Source organism: Gallus gallus, chromosome 9 (genome assembly GCF_016699485.2).
Source record: "Gallus gallus isolate bGalGal1 chromosome 9, bGalGal1.mat.broiler.GRCg7b, whole genome shotgun sequence".
In the NCBI taxonomy this organism is placed as follows: domain Eukaryota; kingdom Metazoa; phylum Chordata; class Aves; order Galliformes; family Phasianidae; genus Gallus; species Gallus gallus.
The window spans coordinates 10,675,043-10,702,326 of record NC_052540.1 but is presented as its reverse complement, the minus strand read 5'-3'; the positions used below and the strand labels follow the sequence as shown (position 1 = coordinate 10,702,326).

Genomic DNA, 27,284 nt, shown 5'->3' with positions numbered 1-27,284 from the left:
AAAAATCAAAGAGAGAGTGAGATATCTTTCATTAGATTTAGTAGCATACAGCTATACTTTGTTTTTTAAACCACACTGATAAATACTTTCATTGTATACATAATACTGTACATTGTGTACAGGCTGGGAAAAAAAGATGTTGAAAATGGATGTTAGAGGTTTAAACTATATTGCAGAAGATGTGTCATTTACTGAAGGTTTCTCTTTTCCTAACTAAAAATCATTCAATGAAACGTGTCATAATTATTTTTCTTAGAGAATGAAAACCTTTATACTGATACAAAAAGAGTGGAACAGTACCGTAGAAACCAGAAGGCATCCCAAGGATGATATACAGCCAAAGTTCAGCATACAGCAACTAAGATTTTCAATAGGCTCCTTTTCATATTATAACACGGAACACAAAAAAATTCAGAGGCCTTCAAAGACAGAGAAGGTACTAGCACAAAATTTCCCTTGGATGCAGAGATTACAGCCCTCAGACCAATTCATTCGGATGAGAATATTATGTACCTGGATGACTGCTGTTTGATTTAATGAGACTATTTATGGATACAAATGTATTTGGTTAATTTTACTAAGTAGCAAGTAAGAAAGAGAACATTACTGGGTTCTCACTCTACTTGCATATGGGATATATTTCCTGAGCCACAGGACTGAAATCTCCCATTCCACCAGGGATATGGGAGCAAGATACAAACAACAGCATTGTAATCATTAGACAGACTGTAGACATACATAATTACTGTAAGCCAGACTTCATCTTTATAGTGATATTGGATTTTGGTCTTGATCTACATATAGTCATCACCCTAAAAATATCTAAGTACATCTGGAAGTGTTTGTAACCTTAAGAAAATGTCCTCTAACACATAATCAAATACATTCACTCACTGTTATACCTTTGACTTTTTGTTGTTGATGTTGCCTAATATTCATTATTGAACAAAGTATGCCTCATCTATATTAAAAAAAATACATGCAACAGTCCTGCAGATACATTTTTGAATTATTGCAAAAGTGTTTAAGTACATCTGGCCTGAGCACATTTAGGTTAATAAAAAAATTTAGTAGGCTTGTGACTAATCCTATAGCTATGCCACAAAGCTTCATTTTTCTTTACTTCTACTCCATTTTATGTAGAACCACAGCAGAATTACAGAAAATTCTAGCCAAGAAAGTATTATTTACTGAGATTAAAATTCACACGATGGGTATAATTACGTTTAGATAGACTAAATACTCTTAACTGAAGTTGGCCATTCGTTCAAAAACAAACATCTAAACGAATCTTAACAGATATTCTAATTATCAACTCAAAACATGTACTGATATCTCAAACCTGCTGGTCTGAGTATAAAATGAGAATACTGATGTTAAGCAATGACCCATGGAAAACATGCAAGCTTTTCTTATACGTACACTAAACATGAAAATCAGTGTGAGTAGGCCATAGTGAGAATAATTCAAATAATACTGGATGTTTTCATTTTTCTTTTGGCTCCCCTTGTATAAGCAATAAGAACTACTGCACATTGGCCATTTAGACCAATCTTAGAACATATAGACAAAAATCATATTAACCAACTTCATCAATGTGCTACAACACAAGATCCATTCTGATATTGCATCTTAAATTGACTACACTTGATGAAACACTCAAGGGAAACCACTAATTTTAGCTATTCCTACAGGGCTTCTGCAAAGGAAATGCCTTCTAACAGACAAATTACAGTCTCAGCTTTCTATCAGTTTCTTTTGGGTAGAGCAATTGAAGATATTAATTGCTTAAATGTATGAAATACAAGTCCAAAGTTGGAAATGAAAGTTAAAATATCCCTCCTCTACATCTAGGATAGTCTAATCAAAGCGATTACTTCTCTCATTGAGAAAACACAGAATATTCATATTCAACAGCCACTGTATGAAGTGAATTGGTAAATGATATAACATACAGTTTTAAGAGGATATTTCCTTTTCAAGCCAGCACTCAGAATGGAATTGTTTGAAATGGTGAGAGGAAATGGAACCGCTTCAATCTTTTTCCCTAACTAGGTGAACTCAAAGAGTAAAAAGACTAATTAGGTGTTTGGAGTGTAACTGAACCTCTCCCCAGTAACAGTTATAGCAGCTGCCTCAGACTTAGAATCAAACTACTAGGAAATAGATTAAAATCCATGCATATAGAGAGTAAACCACAAAAACAGAACCTGAAAAATCAAAAAGAAGCAAGTATAGAGTGGTAGTGGTAAGCATATGCCTGGGAGCTTGCTGGGTAGAAAGGAAGCCGGCAAGATCTACAACATACACTTTGCATTGTAAAAAGAAGAATTATTATTATGCCTATAGAGGCTGGGTAACAGAGTCCTCCAGGTGCTCCATGACTTCTCTACAGCAGAAAGGAGACATGACCTGTGTTCCCTAATGTACACTTTTCCGGTACAGATTCAACACCTTAGGCAGATGATAGCCCAGAAGATAGGAAGCAGCAGGAGTCTGGTGGCAAATCCAACTAACTGCTGTCCCATTTGGTAACAAAAAATTCCTTTCAACAGCCATTAATTCGAAGCCCTTTCAGATGCATAGGAAGGTTCTGCCACAAGCAGTCTTCCAATTTCTTTTACCACAAATGAAGAAGCTATGATGAAATTCCATTATACGACATACATACACACAATTCGCAGCATTCAGGGGAGTCTTTGCATATGGATCTTTACAGTGGAGAAAAGTTGTAAAACAGTAAACTTTTTGGTAGCTCTAATACTCCTTACCAGTGGCATAAAAGAGAAAAGAGTTTCATATGTATATTTTTACTCTGTATTAAAAAATATACTGTAATCAACGTGCAGAACTAGTAACTCATCAGGGCCTTGAAACTTTTGAAGACTAGGCACACATCTATCAAAATACCAAAAAAATATATCTTCTGTTCCAGAAACTTAAATAATATTTATGAGAACTCACAGAAGGGGAGAAAGAAAACCACAGATTACATAGGAGATAATTTTGTAATTGGCTTGACAAAGAACCTTAGCTATCTACGATTTAAAAATACAAAGCTTTAGTACTACACTCCAAATTCTACTGTCTTATTGTGAAGGTATTTTCCTTATTAGCTTTTCTTCAAGACAGAAGAGAACCACATACTCCGAAAGAAGAAATGACAAAATACGCTAACACATAAGGGCTAACACTTGGAGGGCTATTCAGTAACTCTTCAGTTCTCCACATTTTGCTAGTGTATGACAGTGGATTTATTCAAGACTATGAGGTTCCCATACTAGATATTCAAGGTAGTTTTACAGAAATGCACTTGCACAAGAGTGTTTTATTGTAACCATAAATAAGTATTTGTAGAATACCAGGGATAATTGATGTTGGCTGTAACTCAGTTAATAACAGCTCCCTGCAATGTTCTAAATAAAATTTATTTATGGCCACACAGGAACCATATACAACACAGTATACACATCACCACAAACATCAAAAACTGATTAAATAAATAATATTTCATTTGCATGTGAACATGATAAACATCCTTGCATTTAAATTTATATGAGCTTAACATCACACTCTAGCTCCTCAACAGCATTTAAGTATCCGTATTCATAACAGAATTCTAGCATTTCCTGACTCATCAGCACTTCGTGTATCCTACGGATTTTTCTTCTCCTGTATCTGCCCTTTATTATCTGCTAGTACACCTGTACCTACTCTCACTCTCACAGTCTCTGTTTCCAGCCTTCATGTTTGTCTAAAGCACAAGTTACAACACAAAGATTAACTTCATTTATGTTAGGAGCAGTGAAGACAGTAGCTTGCTTTCCATTGAAGACACATTCACTCACAGATTACAAAGAGTTAATAAAGTTGAGTGGTAGGGAGTATACATATTTAAAGCTGTCAGTAAAATATGCAACACTACTATTAGCAAGTATCTCCAGATACAGCTGTACAAAGTACTGTACACAAGCACCTTACTATGTCCAAATATTAACAGAACTTCCGAGTTGAAATGTCATAGTTAAATTTTGTAGTTAAAGTAGGTGGTTAAATATTTATAAACTATATTTAAATATAAATCCTAGTCATATAAAAATGAATTTACTTCCACTGTTTGCCAAACAAGGATGTTTATTTTAAGTCAGAATTCCATCTCTGAGATTCCACATTCTGAAAACAATATTCCATGCAACTTCTCTTCATACAGCTTCTCTGCACTGAAGCCACCCAATTTCATTCATATATTCAGGTCTGATCCTTACAGTCACAAAAATCCACTCTTCAGCCATCACTCGACATTTTTACTGCAATGTTGAAAAGCAAATCTGCTTGGGAAAGATATCACTTTTCTCTATGCTAGTTGTCATATTTTTCTTCTCCAGATATATCTTCTACTCATTTTATCCCACTTACAACTCAATATCATTGTTATCCCTCCTATTTTTATTGCTATCTATTCAGGAAAAAACTAGTTGTGGCTCCTACATTAGCAAGAGACAGAACTAAAGATCAGCTGAAAGTTCTGAATCCCATTAATCTTACAAACCTTCAACGGGGTATCAAAGTACTTCAAGTACCATGCAAATAAAGTAATGCTACTCAGTTGAAAGTGACATTCTAAGGACATATGTGAACTAGGAGCTTAAATAACTTTTAACAATTGTGTAAATGTAAAGGAAGATTGCTATCCTGAATAGACTCCTTATTCAAACACTCATTCTGAAATGAAAAAGTTTCATACTGAGATGTACAAAGATATATTAATCAAAAGTAGATATTCTGCAATTGTTTTCCTTGCAGACAGGTTCCAGTGAGCATTCCCAGAAGCTCATGCAGGTCTTAGGTTTCCTGGTAAGTTTCTCTAGCTGGCTTATTTATTTATTTTTCAGAATCTTCTAGATGAAATAAATGCCAGTACTTCAGAGGATCAGGCTACAGTAGGCTGCCGCAGCAGCAAATACCATTCACTGGCAGCACATAGTTTCCTGCCATGTTTTCTTTATCCACACAGCCAGTGGAAGAGGAGCCGCACCTCCCCCTCTGCTGGCTTGCTTCTTCATCACTCACCAAATAACACCAGCACAGCTGTCAGTAAAACGATTGAAATTTGGATTAGAAGATTTCTCAGTTAAAACAAGCCTAAAAACGGGAAAGCAGGAATAAGTACACAAAGATAGAAGAGGGCAGAAACCTCCTCTTATGAAGCAACAGCCAGAACATAAAGTTCTATCACAAGATCTGCTGTTTCTGGGGATCTTCTTGTTTTATGCCTTTCCCAAAACTCAGTGAAATCAATTAGCTTCTTATTAGACCCTCTAAGAGCACAGTTATTTTCATATAGCTTCATTAATGCACATGTAGAGTCCAGATTTGTCCATAATAAATTCATCTATGAAATTCTTCCTTTCAGATCCACCAAACGGCCAAATATTTGAAGATAACATCGAACGTATCCGTTTAAACGTAAGCCTGTGCTCCAGGACAGGGCTAAGGGGGAATACTTTTAAACTAAAAGGGTGGGATTTAGATTGAAGGTTAGAAAGAAATTTCTTACTCAGAGGACAGTGAGATACAGGAACAGGCAGCCCAGGGAAGCTGTGGGCGTGCTGAAGACGAGGTTGTACGGGCCCTGCGCATCCCAAGCTAATGGGGTGCAGCCAGTCCACAGCAGGAGTTGGAACTGCGTGGGCTTTAAGGTCCTTTCTAATACAAACCATTCTATGATCCAGAGATAATATTATGCAAGAACACACTGGAGTCAAAGCTACAGCTAGGATCCCAGTACTATCCAAGAACTAAATAGCTCTTTGGATAAAAAGACCTACTTAATAAATGGCCCATTCTTATTGTTCCCATTGCCTAAATCCCACTTAAAAAAGCCAATGAAGCACTCAATCCTTTCCCAGGATTTAATTCCTTCAGAATCACTGTAAAGCTGCTGGTGAAAAATCTGCAACTGGGATTAAGAAGGGCAATCACCTCCAGATGCAATGTGATAAACACATGATTTACAAGAACATTTGTATATGAAATATATAAAGATTGACAGATTTTTCTGATTCATTTTGTGTACGAATGCCAAATTGCCATCGGGCAAAAGTAAATTTGTCTACTAACATAATCAAGAGGCCATATAACAATGTCCTTATGAAACACATAGTACATTTCCTTCACTGCAAAATACCTCACGAGTTTTAAGTAACTACATACATATTCACACATATACTCTTTTGTCCATAGGACTTGCAGACATACCTGGTTTGGTAGAACCACTACAGCAGAATTGTTTCCTGAGCTCAGAAGCACACAGTGAAAGTGAAGTAATTCATGAGAAAAGTAATATTGCCTCAAAATTTACATCAACACAGATACTTGTAAGTTCACATTAATTTGTGACAATTCTGACTGAAGTTAACTATGTAAGTAATAGATTTCATTGCATCCACAAATGGTTCATCTCTTCTTATCCATGCAAGGAAAGGCAGAAGCCATAAAATTGTACTTCATTAGCAGTACTACGTTGACTAACAGCATTTAATTATTTTCTCATTAATTGCAAGCAAAGAATAAAATTCTTGCCAATGAGACAGCGTAATTTCTATATTTCTGATTCATGGTTCTGGTAAAATTAGATTTACACAACACCCAAGTAACTAACCCTTACTTCAGAATTTCCAAGGAACCAGAAAAGAGAAATAAGGAAAGCTTTTCTTCTTAAAAAACAAAGCAAAGGTTAGGTATTGTGTGATCTCAGAGCAAAGCAATTTGGCAAATACACTGCCTGAGATCTCGTGGCTTATTTTACAGCCCATATGGCAGAAATATGTTTCAAGTATACTGTCAATATCAGATATTTTTTCAAAAAGCACTAAAACTGGTATACACTTCAAGGAGACTAAATGAGAACTTGATACAAACATAGGCAGTCAAGGTACATTTTACATGAAATCTAGAATTCAGGGCATAAACAGAACTAGCTAGATCTCTTCATGAAGACTGAACAGGCTATTCCAGCTTCTTGTTAAGCAAATGGAAATTGGCGATATTTAAGGATTTTTTTTTTCAGAAAAAACACAAAAATGTAGTAATTTTAAGGGGATAAAAAAGGCACTTTAAAGGCTTATGAAAGAAATTGGCCAAGTTCTCTCATCTCAGACACAAAACTATCATTCCTAAAAAACAGATGTTTGAGCACTGACAAAGTGATGACAAAGCAACAAACAAGAAGATAAGCATGATATGCCACTGAACAATTTGTGAGAATATGGAAAGCAGTGGATTTTTTAATTCAGAATTGTAAAACCTTAACAGAAAACCTAGATACCCTTAAGTTGTAGGCATTTATGAATGTTTCATGATAAAAAAAATTGCTAAAAACAAAACATTCCTTGTTAAAAGGATTCATATGGAATGTGGAGTACTGTATGAGGAATACAATCCCAAAGAGAACTTCAATCAGAAAAAAATAAAAAAGTTTAATGGGTAGTTTTAAAATGAAGTTATTACAATTAAAAAATATTCCATCATTGAAATAGGAGTGGTAGTTTTTCAATTTTATATTGTAGATTTCTAATTCCACTTTAATTTTTATTACATTTTATTTTCATACTCACTTCTCTCAGTCATGTCAGTGTTACTTATCACATAGCTAACAACAAAATGAAAAATCTTACAAAAAGTTATTGGGAAGAAGTAGACAAATTCAGAAACAAAAGCCCTGAAGGTAGATCTTTTGGGGGTCTAACATGGAGATGAAAATATTTATTTTCATATAACTTTTCAGGACAGCCCAGAATCATTCCCCATAACTTCCTCCAGACAAGGAGGAATATTTTATTATGACATTTCCAGATCAGCCCTATTTAAGATGTTTCTTCCAGATTCAGATTAATTTCTCACAGTTTAAAACAATGAGATAATCTGTTCTTCGGCAGTCATTTTACATGGTGCATGGTCATAGTTTTACTTAATGCATTTGAATAAATCCCAGGCCAGTGCAGGAAATACTACCACAACGCAAATAAGATCTAACTCTATTTATTTTAGATTTATCTTGAAGATGCCCTAAAAAGAAAGAGCCATCATTTTATTTCATGGAAACTAACTTTAAACTTAATCAAATAACAGTAGATCAAATCAAAACACAGAGTGTTGATGTGTACCTTTTGCACCAGGAACTTTCCAAGTTTACCAAAAAAGACCAAAACAGCTTTCAGATGACACTGTTCAAGCAGCACACAATCCTGAGAAAGATATTTCCAGTTGAGGTTTTTTTTTTGTTTGTTTGTTTGTTTTGTTTTGTTTTTTTTACATTTTCTGTGTATTACCCAGGATTTTTTTAATACATTTGGGACAAGGAAGGGAAGGCAAGGGGATGCATTATTAGTCTTTCTGAATAAAATTATAAAGTTGGGCAGTTGCTACTATTAAATATTGTCCGCATTCACCTCTCAGTACCAACTGGATTATGTAGAACTTTAGAAAGCGAAACCGTTAAGCTCGATGTTACACAACAAACCCAGAACTTCAGAATTTTCAAAGAAATATCGTTGAGGTCAAATTAAAGTTGTTCCTGTCTCACATGTAGTAATTTTAGGTACATTCTAAATCTAACTCATTTCTGACTGGAGTGATTTAGGAAATCAGTTTTATCAGAGCATATTCACAAGCAAACAGAACAGTCTTGTTCCTACCTTTTTCTCCTTCATTTAAAGTGAACTTAAAATATGTTTAGATGTACTGCTATAATGCAACTGTACACGCTCCCCTTCCTTCCAATCACTGTAGACTTTCTTTCTGAATAAGAAATAAATACAAACAACAGTTCCTGCTCCTTAACTGACACCCAAGCAAAAATAAACTAAATCACAAAACAACTAACAATGTTAATGAACCAAGCCAGAAGTTTAATGGAGATGAAAAAAACCATTTATAGCAGTTATAAGTGAGCACATTATTTTAAATGAAGGCTTCCCACAGCTAAATACATCGCATAAACAATAAATTTCAGTTTGTGATTGCAAAAATGGATCTTTATTTGCAGCAATCTGCACATTTAGAAGCAGGCAGAGGCTACATGCATAACAAGTCCTACTAAAGTTAAGATGGCAATTTTAGCTTGAAGAAGATAAATAAATAAAAAAGCACATGCCTACCATGCAAGTTTTTTTGGCAAGTGATCACCACAATCGCACTTTGTATTATTCAATAAGGCAGTAAAAGGCAAAATCCTATGCCTGCATAGCAGAATATATAGCCACCTCGGGCTGAAGTTAATGATGTTACCTGTCGTTAGTACATCCCCAAATTATAATAAACAACATAACTTTAGGACTCACTACCTTTTATGAGATCAAAACAGAACAAGACTCAGGTAGTTCACATACCTGTTAAACAGCCCCATTAGCATGAATTGCCTTTTTTATGTAAGCATCTCATTTTTCTCTGATTTGCTGGACTAAAGTCTGCAATTACTCACAAGAAGAATTATTTCCCTAAAAAACTTGTGTCAGAAGTAACCAGAACTATTTTACGAATGTATTTTAATTCTCCCAGAACTCTTTCAACAGGATTTAATATTAAAGCTCAAGAAATATCATTAGAGAACAAATGATTCAGCCTTAAAAAATTACAACTTTTAATTTGTTTATTTTCTATCCGTTATCATTTCACATAATTCCTTCATTCTCTGTATTTTATCAGACATCTACAATGGTACATGCAAGGCATGAGGTAACCCTGGGTGACATCTGGCCATGCACTTTTATGTATGAAATTCAAAGGAGAAATGAAATTCACTTATTCTTAAGCAGAAACTCCACACACGTAACATGCTGACTCTTTCTGTGACACACATAGGTAAAGGACTTCAGTTACATACAGACTTCTTCCTGGCCACCAAACACATTCTGTATTTCCTTATCACTATCCGACAGAGACAAGCTCATCTGGGTTCATCAGTTTTCCTCGTTCCCAAAATGTCTTTGTTGTCTAAATGACTTCGTTTTCTTGCTAGAGACAAAACATTTTCAGCCATTAATATAATTTATCTTGTTCATTAATGGATGTAATCCCATCTAGAATGCTTTCTTTACAAATGCCTTTCTTAATCTAGCCAACTCATTTGGCTGGCATCGATCTATCCTGTTTTTCTATTGTCCATATGCTCAGTGAAGACAATGTATAATTGACGGTGTAGTCTTATTTGCATGTCTTCCCATCTGTCCTTGTCAAGTAAACTTTTCTATTATTTACTACTGGAAAATTAACCTTCTGTGCTCTTGAAAAGCAATTCAGTCACCTACGTAAGGTAATTTATTGTTCTGTAGAATTTGTCAAACAGATGCCTCTTTGCAAAGGCAGGTCCCATGGTCAGTGTATAATAAGGGAGAACAGTCACATGGGCTCTACTGCTTACCAGCAGGAATAGCACAGGATTACATCACCATTTGCATATTTTAAATGTAGGAGCTTACTAAATGGTAAATGACAGATAACATGTCTTCCTGCTCAGCTGTGCAAGATGAAAAAATTAAAAATAAAATATGTCAAATTAATGCTATTACGTATGCTGGAATCTCATGGTTTGTATTTTTCGTAACTAGCGTATGTTTTAGTTATTATATTTTTAATCTAGAATCTCCACAAGGTACTTCATTGTAATTTTGTAACTTAGACTAGAAAAAAAATTATAGCACAGAAACTGTAGCCTGATAGTGTCAAAGTCATCCTGCAATGATGTGTCTCCTGTCTTTACACATACATTTAATCTTCCTGTGACTACTAACATTTAACACACACAAAAATTGAGGCATAAAAATGAAATGGAATTTCCTTTCAGATTGTTTCACAGTTATGTAGCAAGTAGAATTTTCTCATTTGGGATTGTGTACACCAGTTGCAGCCATAACCACAACTCCTTTACATTTGTATGCATTCAAGGCTACAGTTGCACATACATGGCCCTACTACAGAGACTCGTGAAATTACACAGTTAACTCCACTCCTCACAGAATCTTCTCTGCTCCCATAAAGTCTTAACAACACTGCCACGTGTCCAAAGTTCATGTACATTCACTCGTGACAGAGAAAAAGAAAAGAGAACAAGTCTAATTTGGGGTCATATTTGAGACTTGCTTAACCATATCCAGCAATAAGAACCAGAGTTCAGGAAAAGAGCTAGCTGTATAGTTTGCACCACTCTGCTCAGCCCAGGGCTCTTCATATCACTGCAGGACACAACACCAGTTTTAAACTGCATTGTGCACACTCGTGAGCACTCCAAGATCACTCAAGTGGTGAAGCTGATGCTTCACTGTTCTTGTACACCTCTATTCGGGCCCATGTTGAAGACAAAAAAAAAAAAAACACCAAGAAGCTGGAGAAGGAGACAGGAACAGAAATTCATTACCTACTTAAGGCTTCTGAAAAGTGACATGGCTCAGACCTGTGATCCTGATTAGTGTAGATGCTGCCTTGTGCAATCATTTAAAAAGCATTGTGGTAACAATCTGGTGCAAGGCAGAATGGAAGTAAGGAGCATGGAAGAAAGCACAACTCCAGTGCTTAATAGCACAGGAGAAGAGAAGGAAACCTGTACACAGCAGCACCCAGCTTACAAGTTTAGTTTTCATCAGGCATTTCCAGTTTTCTAAAAGTTAAAATTGGTACCTAGCTAAGGGTTTATTGGCTTTCAGTCTTAATAATGAGTGGTGTATAAAATAAAAGCGAGATGAAGTAAAAATGAATGTAGAAAACTTAGACAGGTATACCCACCACTTTTATGAAAACCTGGTTCCCATAGGCCTCTCAGGGAGTCCTGTGTGAGCAACAACTAACAAAGACTTTGCAATCTACTGTTATGTGCTTGTATATAGCACAATTCATAAATATAATGTATAAATCTAAAATATCCTGAGAGACTACAAACATCCAGAAGAAAATAGATTATACCTTATATTACTTTATTTTGGAATACTGGCTGAACATTTCAAAATTCAATTAATATACATCTTTTCTATTGTTTGTAGATTCAATAAGCGACCTTCTTTGAAATACTGGCTACTGCAAATGGAAACATTTTACAAGTACTTACAAGCACCTGAGCACAGTATAAAATAAAAGCATCCTATCAGCAGTGCTACCCAGGCAGCAGATCAATCTCCAGCAGCATCCTGCAGTCCTCAGCTGAGACTATGCAAAAGAGTTCAAATTCAAACCCCATTTACATAATCAAGATCATTCCCATCTCAAGTGTATTGGTGTGTGATTTCATAATCTGCCTTCAGGTCGATCTGTGTTGTTCCCCTGTGCCCAGCTTGGTAATGTTTCTGGCAGTTGCCTTCTGGTAGGAAGGTCCCTGGGAGCTCTCTGGGTCTCTGCACAGGGTGCTCCCATGTGCTCCCACAATGGGAGCAGTAAATAACAATTGATAATCTAACTCTGCAACAGCTGCACCCCAGAACAATTAACAGCTTGTAAACTTGAAGCACAGCTCTAAAGCTAGTGCATTATGCTAAACCTAGTATGAAACAGTTTGGTGCAGACTGTTAGTAAGCTTCACATTGCCAGAATGTGCTAAAGCTAAAAATCAGGAAGTGATAAATTTCACAGGGTATGGTTCTAATCAAGAGTTTACATAAGCATGTCCTACTCATGAATATCACAAGACATAGAATTACTTAATGAAAAGGAAATTTAAGTGCCTGAAATGACATAGAAGTTTTATTATCTGTGTGTAATTGTTGAAGCATTCTCCTTCACTATCTGGGGGAACTAAGGAGGGACGTGAATGTTTTGTGTTGATGGTTCCACCACCACAGACAACTGCTGAAGTCTCAGAGCAATTTTTATTTTAGTCCCACTTCACTGCAACATCTTGTCATAGTAAGATATGAATTATCCAAGAACAATCAGCCACAAAATAGAGAATGTAACAAAAATTAAATCAGACTTCAAAATTTCCACCACATACATTTTCCATACGTTAAAGGTGATCGAACTTCACTGAAGTCTGAGAGTAAGAGAAGGAAAATTAGGCCCTGCATGCAGTATAAATAGAATGAAGGAAAGATGTACTTTTTATGTAGCTTTGTGACCATATTGTTATAAACAAAAACAATTTGGTTAAAAAAAGAGACACGCATATAGGAAGACTTAAAATGTTATATTGAGAGAAGTTTGGTGGTTTTTTTTGTTTGGCTTTTCTAATTCTAATTTTACCTTTGTTGCCCACATCGTGCTTCAGAGTGGGAAAGCTGATTACGTTCCTGTTGCTCAGCACTGATAGAAGAACAATTTAACTTTCTCTCAACACCTCCAAGTACAGAGGCTAACAGTAAAGAAATTGCCTCAAGTCTTCCACATCCTCGAATAGAGAAAAACAATGAATAGAATACCAACCCGCAAAGCCTTTTTTCTGAATAACATTGACTTAAGGGCAAATTAAACAGGGACATCAAATAGGCTCATGCAATGTCAATCTGGTTTAATGCAAACTACTTCAGATGTGCACAAAGTGTGGCTGCTGATCAGTCATTAAAGGAAGAAAGGAAAAAAGGAAGCGAAACAGAGTCAGGGCGAGTACCCAACATCCGCCTGGCAGTGGAACACATCTGTCTCTCCTGAAAACATCAGTGAGGGTATGTGGAATAACCAGGAATCTAGGCATGAGACTCATCACTAGAATGCCTCTTTACAGACTGTTAGGGATGCCCGTGCCATCCAGCAAACCATGTCATTCTGCTTTTCAATGGTCTGGAAAGAAAGACTAAACTCACTAAAGGAACTCATTGCCAATGGATGTCTAGAATCAGAATGCTTTTTTTTTTTCCCTCCCTGCCCTACAAATTAGGGATTGTTCAACACAAGGATTTTCAGGGGTTATAGTGATTCAAAGAATCTTCCAAAAACATCAGAGGTCTTTGCAAAGTTTAAGCTCTGTATTTGTTCGAAATATTCGGATTCCTGGTCAGGAAGTACAGGGTTCAGTAGGGGAAGTTTCTGACAGGTACAGCTAATATTTCCTGTTTCAGCAACATTCACTAATACTATACTACTCCTTCTGACCCAGGTTAGCAAAAAATATCCCTAAAGTAATACAAAGCACTGTATACTTATTTCTCTAATCTCAGGCTACATTTTATCTTAGGAACTAGAAACTGTCACATGCGCCATATTTTACTTCCATGTATATTTATTTGTTTTTGTCAGCATTATTTTCTCAAAGGTCCTTCATCATTTGCTCACATACTCAATTTAGGTTTGACTTAGGTTCTCAAATAATCATTGGCCTCCTTTCACAGTCCATTATGTTAAACCAAAGCTGCAAGAACAGACATTTCAGTCTCAGAGCAGTTCAAAGACATTAAATATTTAGTAGGTTTTTCTTTAACTCTGAGTTACTCTAAGTATTTTTTTTCCTTCTAAAAATCACCATTTGACAGATGCAATTGCAAAGATTTCTTGGCATATGCAAATATTGGTTTATTTTGTGCTCAGCTTCTATCCTCTTTTGGCAGCAGTGAAGTGACAAAAAAGAAGCACCTGAGCTCTGGTATCATAAACACAGATGTTAGATCCACTGAACTATGTGGATCAGGTCAAGTGTACCCTGTCTTTGCTGCCCCTGGAGAGAAAGCATAGCCTATCTCCAGCTGTAAGGGCAGAGGTTTCCAAATGTAGCAGTATGACCTACATTTAAGTTGCACAGAGCCTTTACATTTTTACTGAAACAGTAACCTGCAATTAACATTTCAAATGCAAAATAAAACGCAAAGGGGTGGTGCTGTTTAACCTACCCTGTCAAAAGCAATCATCGTTTCCCATTCTCTACGTCACCAAGAGGCATGCATAAAACATTTATCCTGCTACCATCCTCAGATTTCTGCCACCTTGCTACATCTCATATCACACTGACAAACTGGAACTACTGACAACATAGGCATAAACAAACACCTCAAAAAAAAAACCCAAAACAAAACAATGAGCAGAAGGGCTCAACTCCGGTCTTGGTGCAGAGAAAGGAAACATACAGATCTGAAATAGAAAAAAGTCTTCTGTGTGCACAGAAAGCAAAGCTTGAATTTTGCAGGTAACTATATCCACACCATGCATTACTCTTGAGACAGTGAAAAGAAATCAGACATTGGAGAGACAATACCCTCCGTGTTAAGTTACTGTCTGATGATGTAAATCTAACAAAAGATTACCTGCTTTTTGGGCCAGCTGCCGAACTTGGCTTCTTGGAGAATCAGAAAAGGGATTAGAGGCAATACAGTGGTAGTTCGAAAGCAGTCAATTCTCATCTTCACCTTGCATTGAAGTGCTTAATTTACTTGGGAATAACTATGTTTGTGTTGCTGTCAGTAAGATTTGCATGAAAGCGTAAAAAACTAACATGATTTCCAAATGGGGTCCAACATCTCCTTTTCACACATCTCTTTCCCTCCCTATCCCATCCACTGAGTGTTCACTCTGACTCAGGCATTTCTTCTCCAGAACTCTGGACATAAAGGAAATGCAGAAACACTTCTCAAGCAAACTGGTTGCTTCTACTACAACAGGCCAGACCGTCTGTAGCCGGTCTCCATGACTGCCCCAGACAGGGGGGAGCACAAACTGAAAACTACTCATGCAATATGGAAGTAAAAGTGAACACAACTGTGAAGTCAGAGACAGTGAAAATCCTTAAGCCCCTCAGAAAGGATCCAGAGTTATTATAAGAAGCTAAAGGCGAGGACAAATTGAAAGCAGCTACTGGTGCTAGAAACATAATACTGAAGATCAATATTCATTGTCTTGAAGTCTTTATGTAATAAGTTTTACAGTAACACCAGAGCTGAATACTATGTGAAATGTGTTCAAGTGGGGCTGTTCATCATTCAGATGTTCACATTTACAGAGCATTCTGGGAAGATCTCATGAAAGCTGGAAAAGCAGTGTACTTCAGAAAACAGAAAATGAAATACTGATAACCAGGAAATTTAACATAGAATTGGCAGCTAAACAAAAAAAAATCAAATGGGTTAAAAGCAGACCTAGTTCAAGCACCTTTGGGATCTGTGCTACTTTGTTACATGATTTCTGTGACACAGTGAGCACCGCATCTAAAGAAAATAGGACAGTGGGTCAGACCCTGGTTGTACTGAGGAACACTAGCTGCATCCCCCAAAGTAAAATACTGAGGTGAAATACCCTCCACTTTGCAAGTCCTTTCTCTGCTTCAGGTTTTTCCAACACAAACTGTACCAGCAGGCAGCAGCCCCAAGGTAGTGCAGGCACACAAGTATTTGCTGAAACCTCTCAAGCCAGCCACAGCCATACCACACTACTAAGAGCCCGATCCACTCAGAATTCTCTTCAGAGGTGGATAAGGGGGATTTTAGCACAACTCCTATGTACTGTGAGGAAACATTTTTCACACCACATATTGGCAAATACACATATTGGCCACTCCTCTTGGAAGACCATCTCAAGTGCTTGCAGACTCCCAATACTTTAAGCACTTCTGTGAAGGAGGAATAACTTTGTGAGCACAGAGAGATTTCATAAAATTGTACATGAAAGCTGTATTAAAGCTGATACTCTAACACTTCAATAACATCTTGTTAAAAGTTACTACTAAATGTCAACGTGTAAAGTTTCTGGCTGTTTGTTGAACAGAATATTTATCACAAATTTGATTCTTAATTTTCATATTTGCCAGAAGTGTCAGAATTTTGCAAACTTAAATAGGAGCAAAATTCAACATTGCTCATCCCCTTGAAAAGGTTAGCACTGAATTCACACAACATTAAAAAAAATGGAATCAAATCCAAGGAACTATAGTAGTTGTGAAGCTAGAGATTAAAAGTCTCAAGAAAACTTGAAGTAACCTTGTCAGCAGCAAGAACACGCATAATGAGACACCAGGCAATGAAAGCATCTGTCCCCTCAGTGTCAGAACTCATCATAAATATGTATATCCTGTTGCAACATGAGTCCCAATTTGAGGGTCATCTAAAGAAGATAAAGAACAGTTTATTTGAAATCCAAATTTCAAATGTCTCCAGTAAAATATTGTACTATTTTATAATCATCAGTACAGCTGTATATTTTATATTTAAAAATATATTCATGTACTTCATATATGTAAATATATATGTATTTAAATACATACACATAAAATGATTTAAGTAAATAGCAAGCATCCCTTGGCTTACAAGAGAAAAGGTGGATGTTTCCCATTTTTTGTCTTCCAAAATCAAAACCGCTTTCTCAAGGTTACTGCAGACATATTACCTCTCTGTAATGAGCCCCAGTAAGAGTTAGGATTAAGATGTTTCTTGCCTACCCATTTAGACATTAAGATCTGCAAAGTTAACTTTGGTGATATCTGATAAAATAAACACATTTGTCCCACCTCAGAAACACTTCCCAGCAGGACCTTGGAGTCCTTCAAAATGCCTGCACAAACCTTACTGTAAATGAGCTTGTGTTACACCTGTCATTATGCAAGACAATCTGGAAGGGAACAAGTTAAGCAATTTTAAAAGCACACCCCCACCCTGTAGTCTATAAAGAGATACTTGCATTAGAAAGCTGCGTGCAAGTCTCCACCACAGAACTCGCTCTTCTGGTTTTCCACCCAGTCAGCACAGTGTCAAGTGCCACAGGTGCCTGGAGCATGCTTACTTAAGGCAAATTCACAATTACAAAGATTCCGAGATGAGAAAGGGTGGTTTGCGTAGCACCTGAAGGGCCTTAACTGCTCTGAAAGAAGCCATTGAGGTTGCTGAGAACTAGAGCCAGTGGGAGCTTCTGAAGATATAATCCCAATTTCAGGCTATTAACAGTATCACTTCCATAAGTGGAGGCACTGAAAGTATCTAAAGGTCAAAAACCTGAAGACAAATAATTAGGACAAGCAAAGAAGAAAATGCAGTGACTCATAACTGTTACATAAGTTCTCACAGCACAGTTTCTTCATTCTTTCAGCTACTTTCCCCATCAGCTGCCAACTCCCTCCATTTGCAGTAACTGATCACCTTAAAGAACAGATTGACTTACTTTCGTTTAAGCACTGGAGGGGCGGGGAGAATAAGGCACAGAAGGTAATAGAGTTTTGTAGTTTTGTCCTATGTCTGGGAGGTGCAGCTTTCTGGACCCCTAGAACAAGGCTGAATGTCAGCACTTGAGTCCTAAGCATTAAGGGTTACAAAGCTGCACCTGGCCAGCAGACACAAGACTCAAATTCAACAGTTTCCATTGACAGAAGTAATTTGCTGCAACATCTGAGTCACCAGATACATGCAAGAGTGCAAGAAATATTGTATCACAAAACTGACCATCTACCATATGAAAACACAAGATTTAAAGGTTTCATCATGCAAATTTTAAATGTAGCATATGCAGGAGAAAAGCAGAAAACATTAAAATGGGGACAATAAAGGGAACATGAGAAGAGATGGGTATCTGCTTCTGTGTGATATTCATAACTTTTTAAGTCTAGTGTTTAGGCTGCTCAAATAGTTCTAAAGGCAGTTTACACTTCTAAAATTTAAATCTACATGTTTTTCTTGAGATGCAAAAAAATTAATTTAGTAACATTGTTCAGATGCATTGGGGCAGCAATAGGAAGGCCAAAGCTTGGCTGGAATTGAGACTTATAGAGATAAGAGAAAGTTCTGCAACTCCGTTAGTGTTAAAAAGCTGACCCTTCCTTGGCTAGTATTCAGACTGAGGCTCCTTCCAGCACAAATTATCCTATGAGCTTAACAGTAATTTCGATACTAATTGTATTAACTTAGTTATTTCAGTATTTAGTACATTAGTAACTTAGTTAACTGAATTATACAGAAAAAGACATGGTAATGAAGTGCAACAGTTATACATGATTCAGAAATCCTTTTTATGGGAACATAAACTATAAGCCCAAAAGTTGGTTTCATAAATATTCTCCAGTATTTGTCTAAACTTCACCATAGCTACAAACATTGAAGTAATTTATATTCCATGAATACCCTAGTGATTGAATTCATCCAATATTCATTTGCCATTTTTGCATACATTCACAGAGCAGTGGTTACAAACACTGAGGTCTGTTAGAATCCCATAAATTGGTGCAAATCTACATCATGTTTCAGAAGGTTTAAGATGTCTGCACACTGTCCCAGAAGATACATTAGAATATATTTCAATACACAGGGTAAAACTTTTGGCCTATTGTATTGTGTGGTAAAAATCCCATTAACATTATGCATCTGTATTTTATTCCAAGTCAATGGCCAGTCAGATACAAACGATAAATATTTTCCCGCAAAGAAGCTAACTTCAACTGAGATGTAGTTCACGGGAGAAAAAATGAACTAAAGTATATAACAGACAAAGAAAAACTGTTAACCCTTGCTTGTCCCCTTTCCTTTAATCTGTAGTATTTTTCCCCTTGTCATTAATATTGTGCTCCTTCCGCTACCTGTATCTGTTTTAATAGAATGGGAATTATGTAGCAGCAATTACTTTTTGCTTCCTTCCACTTAAACAGTTTCATGTTCTGTAGTGTTACATTACTGCTACATTAAGTGTCTTCATGTCTTCCTGCTAAAAAAAAAAAAATATGTTTTGCAGGCAAATTTAAAACACTTTCAAAGAACTTTGAAAAAACACAAATATCCCCACTAGCTGCAGACTTAGGAAAGTCCACATTCATAGGTAGAAACAGTAGCATGTACGTATACCAAAAATTTCATTTCTGGCAGCAGTCTCTGATAATAAAATTCCTGATAATTATCTCCTGATGTCTGAAAGCCACACTAGAACATGGATTACTGTGTCATACAATAGCTCCATTTTGTTCTCATCCACTTCCACAATGGAGCTGTTCTTATGTTCAAGGGATTCCTGCATTTAAATTGAGCTTCATTTAAAATTCATTCTTGGCTTTTTTCCCCTAAAATCTGGGGAGATAACTACAGATCTCTAGAATAACAAACTTGTGATAAGCTGTGCACAAAACAGACAGAGGCAGTTCCATACCAAGCATAGTAAACAAATTCTGAATATAAATTCTAAAACTTTACAATTACTAACATAAGGCACAAAACCTATTTTCTTCTTATTATTATTTCTTTTTAATACCAGAAGGCAGTGTTCCCTCAGAAGTCTTAATTCTGATCCCACTGCAGTCACTATTTGGTTTTCCATTGATGACTGTACACTATACCATAGAGTCCAGACTTAAGGATTCACAAGAGGGAGAACTGTGAGCTCACTATCTGTGTCTGACCTGAGACACACAAGGCTTTTCATTTGATTTGCAGGTTACAGCTTGGACAGTTCGAAAAATAAACATACCAATAACACAAATACACACACACACAATCCTGTTGTGCAGTATATAGAAAAGCTACAACGTGAGCACAAACTGATAATCACTCATTTTCTGTATCTGGCATTCCCCTGACAATGTCTTCATTTTGCTTCCAGTATAATCTGAGGTTTTCAAATGGGAAATGAAAAACCTATGGCCTACTCTTCATAAATACGTCAACTCTCTTCAGTCTGGAGATTTATATTCCACTAAATGCTATTAAACACACTGCAGAATCTCAGACTTTCTTCTCTTTGCCAGTGTTTACCTAACTGCCAAAAACTTCCCAGCAATGCACTCTTTTGACATTAAACAACAGATTCTACCAAGAAAAAAAATATATGTATTACTACACTTACTGACAGCAAAGTTACACTCCACAGACTACTTTAATCCTCCGCTTGATGTTGCCATCCCACTCAGTCTACAAAAATAAATAGTAAAAACTCAGTAGTACCTGAATTGTTCTACAGAAGAGACTTTCAACTTGGATTTCACATCAAATTTTCAGTTTTAATACCTTCCGAGCTGCCGTGGACTACTGACTACACAATAAACAGAGGCTCCCTTCAGAATTAAAGTCTAGCATCCAGTATGCTACCAGATTGGGAATTGTGAAAGGCTGGCCAGATCTGTATGAATATCGCCTTGGCAATTTTCAACCTAACAGATCTGGTATCCATCAAACTGTGTATTTAAAGAAAACAGTTGAATATTAGAAGAGTACCTTTGCTCTACTAAAAATAGTCATTAATTATTTTTCAGTAGCAGTAAAGACTTAAAGCCACTGATTTTCCAGAGCCCTTGGCATAAGCTACTTGTGAGTTTAAACTTGTGTGGTAAAGCCATAGCTACTGGAAACTATCAGAAGTGGGGAGAGAACAGATACACAGCCTGATACCCCGAGATCCACTCAGGCAACAAAGCCCAAAGACGAAGACAACAGAAACAAACAAACAAAAAAACTCTGGCATCTATGTTTGAGGGCAGATCAATTCCTGAAGTCTATTTCTCCATCTCGCTCAGGGCAAGATATCAAAACATAAGGATATTATAAAGGATATTCCTTTATTCAAACATTGTGATTTGAGTCCAAGTATGACTTCCACTCGAGCTAACAACACAACAGATACTAGCACTTTCAGTGAGATTAAAAATGAAAGAGCAAATAATTTAAGATTCAGAATGCAGTATCTGAGTGTACTCTTCTTTATACATGTGGTTTTTTTCTATGTTTTTAAATCAGATACTATACAGACAAAAAAGACAAAAAACAGAAAAATTGTTTGTAAAGGTCCAATACTATAGATTTGTCCTTGTTTGTGAAAGTTGCTGATGACCAGCTGACACATGAACATTGATCCAACTTGAACAAAAAATTGTCTGAACCAGGAGAAACATGAAATCATCCTACCAGATGGAAAGTCTAACCACTGTGTTTCTGACACTAATACAATAAACCAAGTGTGCAAGCAGACAGACACATCATCAGAACACACATCAACCCACCCTTTAAGGGAAAGTGTGCATTTTCTGACATTTACACTCAGCTCCATTAAATTATAGGATAAATTTTTTATGCTAGCTTTTAAATATATTGAACTGGGAAACTAAACGTAATAGGAGAAGAGGTGGAGTCTGCCTTCTACATCTTCTCAAATGATTTTTTGTAATTCAAAAGAAAGATACAGGAAAGGAACAGAACAATACATACACTGTTTTCTTATGGTAGAGCTTCTTGCTTTCCACAAGCCCTGTGCTAATAATTGTCTTGTAGGTAGCAAAAAGCTCACAGAGAGCAGAAAGGGTTTTTAACATATACTACTTCAGCAAGGCATAGAAGGGTAGAAAAACCTAAGCTCTGAAGCAAGACAGACATAGACTAGATAAACTTTAAAGTCCCTTGATCTAGTTAAGAAAAAACAGCAGCCGTGTGGTAGTATCCATGCAAAAGGTAGGGCAGCTACTGCAAGTAATGAGGTTTCAGCACTCTTGTCCATGTGCTTAAAAATATTTCATCGCCATTCACAAGAGTTAACACATCAGGTTCTTATTATGCCTTATTGCAATTAGTCAGATTTCTAGAACACTTAAACATGGAACCTCTTCAAAACAGCACACTAAGAGCAGCAAACATTTCACAGCAAGACTACGTTAAATCTGTTAAAACTGGTTTTATAAGAATTTGTAAGTCACATTAATATTTACCCTTGAAAGAGAGTTAGAAATTTGTGACGGACCTCTGATATTAGGTCAATTTGAAAACACTGCTTCAAGTGGGAAGGTTTTTTTCCCCCTCAAGAGCAGAATTTCAGACTATTTGAAGTACTTTTTTTGTTTAATACATACATTTATTATTCATGTTGATGCAGTAATTCTGGGATTGGCATTTAAATACTATTTCCTACCAAAAGTGGGAAACAAAAGCAGAATCATATAAATAGTCAACCCCTATGGTACATTATCCTTCTTCCTAGGCTCACAGCTTCCTGCAACTTTTACCAAAGCTTTCATTAAGAAAAACAGTAAATGTTGGAGTGACTGGAGAGGAGGGCAGAGGTACAGACAGTATTAAGAAATTAAAATGGCCATAAGCAATCAACCTTTAAGTCAGTATAAGATCATTCTATTCATGTGAATTAATATGGAAATAAACAACTACCAGGTGTCTGTAGCAAAACTAAGTGTAATACAGAAAAAAATATGCACACTTTGTATGAGGTATTCAGTTGTCTGTGACAACTGTGGCTTCAGAGTGTACCCATCGGTAATAGAAATTCAATTTCACTAATATATTTAAATTATCATTACAAATGAGAGGAACATATGTCATGCAGTCAAGAAAGAACGTTAAAGCTGAGCCACTATTCAGCAGTTTAGGCAGCCTCTTTTGCACTGGATTATTAGCAAACAGACTGTAACATGTTGCACAAATCTACCTTTTTAGTGGAAAAAAAAACAAGAGGACCCTATGCAGATTATCAACAACTGGTCTGACTTGTGATCTGAAACAAAAAATACCAATAGAACACATATATAGCAATATGAACTCACACTCAAGTTTTCAGCTCCCTTTAGAATAGTCATTTCATGATTTCTTCAACTCCTGAGCCGCATAAAAGACATAATAAACATGTATCACACAAACTAGTTTAGTTTTTCCTCTGGTGTTCCTTATCTGAGGAATGAAAGTTATTTTCACCTGCAGAAAAGCTCAGGTATTCAGAAACTAGGTCTGCATTCTTAGGAACTTAAAGAATTCCAGACTTGTAAGGTCTCATGCTCTACATTCCTGTGCTGGGACTTTAAAACACAACATAGCAATATAAATAATGTTTTCTAATGAATATCAGAACAGGAGATATACATTATTTTATCAACCCTATGCTCTTCAGAACAGTCATGTTTTCTTTTTAATTGTCTTAAAATGAGAATGCTAGCAACCTCAAAGGGTGGAAAGAAGAAGGGTAACAACAGAAGTAGGGAAGAAAGAACAAACATAATTAGACAAGGATTGAATGTCTGGAGAGTAGCACAGGAAGGACAGTCATGATAGCTGATTAAACAACAAAGATAAAGATAAAAGCCTTAATTTAATAACTAATCATAAGCTTTCCATTCATATAGCATATCTGTCTCTGTCCAACAAGTAGAACTTCAGTCATTAGTTTTCAGTTTTTTCCCTTGTGTTTTGATCTCAGGATAGTTCCAAATTGTTGAGTATCAGGGATGCAAAATTTATTTATGAGCAAGAATAAAAATCCACACAACAATGTTGTATTTATCTGATTCTAATCACAACAAAACAAAACAATAGGTATTAGTCTAGAAAAGATCATTGAAACCTGATCCTAGAGTGATAACCACAATTATTATTCTAATAATTTATCCAAATTCTTTAAGCAAATCACTAGGAAACCAGCTATAGCTTGTACAATACTTGACCCAGAAAACCTAGCCATTTTGGTCCAATATTAAGTCCTCTCCCTAGGCCAAGAAAGAAGCAGGACTTCTCTAACAGACACTATCCTGAATTCCCCAAATCTTACCTCCAGAGTCCTGTTTGATTTTATCCTGGGATTTATGAGTGGTGTACATTTGAGATCCTCTCTGCAGCAGCAGATATTCACCAGTCAAAGGATTCCCCAGGCAGCTTCTGTTCCCTGTTCCTCACTGAAGGCTCTAGAGCTCCCCAGGACAGTCAAGAAACATAATTGCTATAGAGGAAGGGGAGACAAATCTTTGATTAAGTAAGGCAGCTAGGAAAAAAAAAAATAACACAGATTTGAAGTACATAGGTAAATATTCACAGAGAATATCAGCAAACCAAAATTCAGGTCAAATAGCTCAGGCAAACTGTCTCTTGCCAACATTTTTTTTGCTTAAGTTCTACTTTGCTTCCTCTCCTCATAGCCCTTGAAGCACCTATCTGTTTTAAATAAAACTAGAAAAAAAAAATCTGCATTATGCCCTCCTTTCCCAAAGTGTTGTAATCATATATATTGCTAATAAGACTCTTCTGGCTAAAAGGCTGCTACATCATATTTACCTCCAGAAGTGACAAATAAGCACAGCTTCAACAGAAAGCATTCATCTTGGGTCAGAAATTGTGGATGAGAGGAAGGTACGCAGTATATTTGCCTAGTCATTAATACAGGCTGAGAATATAAACTACCTAGAAATTTACCATCTCCCTACCACATACTCCAGTTACATATTTTATACACACGATTTATTTCCCTTCCAAAACATGCAATACTAAAAGAAATAACTATAACAAGAATAGAAACACTGGTATTTTTCATATCTTGCCAGAGAATGATGTTTTTTTTTTTTAACTTCATCAAACTCTAAAGCAAAAGGTGAGATTAGTTTGATGAAGATTCAGTGCCAGAGTGCATGAAAGCTGAATGAGTGAAGGAAAGAATGACTGTGCCTGTATCTTCAAACATTCAGGTGGGATTGCTTTGTTGTTTCTTTGTTTTCAATCCGTTATAGAGCTTTGTGGCCACAATGAGAGGCATCCAGGCATGAAGGTTTATGCCAGTCACTAAATGATTAAGGCACAACTTCAGGAGTCCCTGGAGCAGAGGGACCAGGGATTTCATTTTATCAACAAAAAAAAAAAAAAACAAAGAGAGAGAGAGAGAGAGAAGACTAACAGTGGATAAAGACAAAAGATGATACATATTCAAATAAAGAGAGAAAGAAAAAACCTCAAGCAGCTACAAAACTGTGCATGAGAGAAGAGCTGGATTTCATTCCCAACTAATGTTAGTTTCATCAGTGCACTGAAAGAATTGAGGTTTCCTTGTTTGTATCACTGTATTTGTTGATGCAGCATTTCTTAAATAAAAAAAGTCAGTGTACTCTAAACTCATTTTAGTTCTCCCCACTGTAACTGTTTCTGTTTTCATAAGCAGAAGTTTAGACTACTTCAGTTAACTTGCATACACTTTTTCATTCCTCACTTTAGTTAGTATCAAATGTAAACCTGGATGAAAACAATGAATCAAGGCTGCATTTGTGTAACAGTAAGCATGCAAGCTAGGGTCAATGCATAGACAATCTCTTGGGGTGTGCAACCAATCACAAAAACTCAGGGTTTGGGAGTATTTTCTGTCAAGTCTCCAGGTCCACTTGGAAGGCTGACAGACTGAACTTCCAGAAAGGAAGTGGGGATTGGGGTTGACACATCAAATGCACAGATCTGAAATTGATATTAGGGGAAAAAACTGCCCATGTTCCAGACTACTGAAGTTTTCCTTTTCAGTTCTACTTCTCAATACCCCCATCCACCAGACATAGTTACTCCAATGGATAAAGTAGCTAAATTTTTCATGCTGTGCTATAGATCTGTCCAGCAAGTAATTGAATGCACAGTCAAGAAAATACAGGAAAATAGACAAGTGGTCACAGAGCAACAGCTTATGCTGCTGGTGAATCTCCACAGGTCAGTGGAGACAATGAAATAATGACTGTGATTGCCATCATAATACATATCTGGTCACTGGTGATCTCTATCAAACCTGCACTCCGTATAGTTTAGGACACAGCAGTACTGACAGAGCAGACCACTCTTTACACTGAAATGAACAAAAGCAGAAGGCCAGTTCAGCTATTTCTAATGCTCAGAGGTAACTTTATTTGCCTAGACTCAGATTTCTTTTAACGTCAATATGGAAAGGGGACAAAAAGGATACAGGTTGTGTTTAAAAGTAGGCTTGTAGAGGAGAGAAAACATGCCCATCATACAAAAAAAATAGAAGAACATATTTTGACAAAATGAAGAATATTCCATCTAAATGGCCCTGGAAAGCCTCAGTTCTGGTTCTCTTAGTACTGACAAAGACTTCCTAAGATGCATTTGTGTTTAAACGTTATCAGACCTGTTGCAGATACAGGAAAACTGTTTCTGAAACCATTTTAGAGCACAATTCTTCTTCTAAAGACATGGCCAATTGATTATTATGTAAATATGGGGTTTTATTTGAATTTATTTTAAGTCTATGAGAGGTTGCATTATTTGATAGCTGCCTGGTAGGCAGTATGACACGCCACGTGATGTCAAACTGCTCTCTAGAAGAGAATCCCCTAGGTTAAATTAACAATTCCAGTCCCTCCTCACGGCCTCCCTCAGGTTTCATAATTACCAGTTACAATTAACCCTGGAAACTGATTTGAGTACTGTTGCTCCATGCTACACCATTGACTATTGTAGTAAAGATGGGATCCCATTGTTTCCCATGGGTGCTAAAATAGGAAATAAACAGTTACCAGCTCAGGTGACAGCTGTGGTTATTTATGCTGGAATTAGAATGTCAACTTAGATAAGACAACACACTGATGAAGACAAGGCTAAATTATAGATTTTTTTTCTAACCCATAAAAAAAATATGAAGTCAAGGCCAATTCCTCCCTGTCCTGTGGTATA

At 36.5% G+C, this 27,284-nt stretch overlaps 1 long non-coding RNA gene across 2 annotated transcripts in view; it reads right to left on the bottom strand.

The window, feature by feature from the left end:
* LOC101749016 overlaps positions 1-27,284 on the bottom strand; it is a 563,751-nt gene that overhangs the window by 473,100 nt on the left and 63,367 nt on the right. Inside the window, exon 4 of one of the 2 annotated variants that reach the window (XR_006930943.1) lies at positions 24,400-24,567. This is a non-coding gene — a long non-coding RNA (uncharacterized LOC101749016). Of the gene's footprint in view, positions 1-20,807; positions 20,927-24,399; positions 24,568-27,284 lie in introns of those variants that run through there. The other variant, XR_005862405.1, reaches the window with a different exon arrangement.